Source organism: Octodon degus, unplaced genomic scaffold (assembly GCF_000260255.1).
Source record: "Octodon degus isolate 3935 unplaced genomic scaffold, OctDeg1.0 scaffold00098, whole genome shotgun sequence".
Lineage (NCBI taxonomy): Eukaryota > Metazoa > Chordata > Mammalia > Rodentia > Octodontidae > Octodon > Octodon degus.
This window is the reverse complement of record NW_004524674.1, coordinates 9,919,714-9,920,966: the sequence shown is the minus strand read 5'-3', so window position 1 is coordinate 9,920,966 and position 1,253 is coordinate 9,919,714. Positions and strand designations below refer to the sequence as shown.

At 36.5% G+C, this 1,253-nt stretch overlaps 1 protein-coding gene across 4 annotated transcripts in view; it reads right to left on the bottom strand.

Annotated features, from left to right (window-relative positions):
* Nucleotides 1-1,253, bottom strand: part of Fkbp15 (FK506 binding protein 15) — an 84,173-nt gene that overhangs the window by 15,619 nt on the left and 67,301 nt on the right. The window lies entirely within an intron of this gene.

Genomic DNA, 1,253 nt, shown 5'->3' with positions numbered 1-1,253 from the left:
ACTGTTTCTATCATTTTGTACACTCTGATTTCTTCCATGAACCATTCTTAATGTCTACCAGTTTCATGAACGCCTGCCAAAAATTTGAATGTCTACCAATATGATAGACGAGAACAGTATTCTTATCATGTTTCAACTTTTCTATGGTAAATATGCATTTTCAAAATAAGAAAATAATATTCTGGAATTTAAATATCAAATTTAAATGAATTTGAATACCTGCAAAAGAAATTAACTTTTTATTTTATTTTTTATGATACAGAGTCTTGCTATACAGTTCAGACTTATAGGGATCCTCCTGCTTCAGCCTCCCTATGGATAGATTACAGGCGTGCACCATCACTCCCGGTTCTGGGGTCAGTGGCGTGCTCTGGGTTCCAGAACTAGCATAGCATGTGGTACCAGGAATTGAATTCAGGACCTTGCACTTGCCAGGCAGATGCTTATGCCACAGAGCTGTCTCCCTATCACCAAGCAATTATTCTAAGTCTTCAGTTCTTCCCATAACTACAACAGTTTACTTTCTTTGACTACTTCAAGAATTTCAAATGGTGCTCTGTATTAACCAAACATGGGCCAGGTTTACTTTAAAGAATCTAAGTGTGCTGAAGTAACATCTGATGAGACTAAAATATCTACCCTGGAAAACTGCTCCGATATTCTGATATTATGGACAATATGATAATGATGACTGAAAGGATGATCAATAAAAAAGAACAGTAAACAGAAGACAAATATCATGCATTTCACCTGAATTGATGCACTCCCATAACATGTAAGAGAGGTCAGAGGGCAGAAAGGCAGTGAGTGTTGCTCTGTGGACAACTACTCTTGATCTTCAGGCATTATTCTGAGATTGGACTATCTCTTCTAGATACCACCACTCTACTCTTACACTTTACATATTCTTGTAGCTATCCACTGTTACTATTATTTGTTCCTTCTTACAGTGTTCATTGTGCCCACCTGTCTTAAACATATTTATTCCTTGCCTTATCCCAAGACTTCAGTTTTTCAGCTTCCATTTAAAGTTTGATAGTTTGATTTCCCCGAAGGTAGAATAAATTAAAATTGTATGTAAAATAAAAACAAACAGGTTATAAATGAAGTATCTTTGCATATGTCTGACTGGCTTCTAGGATAAGCTTTAAAGTATTTTTGTTGTCTGGCAGCCTGAGGTTTTTATTGCTAAAATACAGATGATAACGGCATCCCAGGCTTTCATCTACCCTAGATAGAAGTCTGAGCTCCAA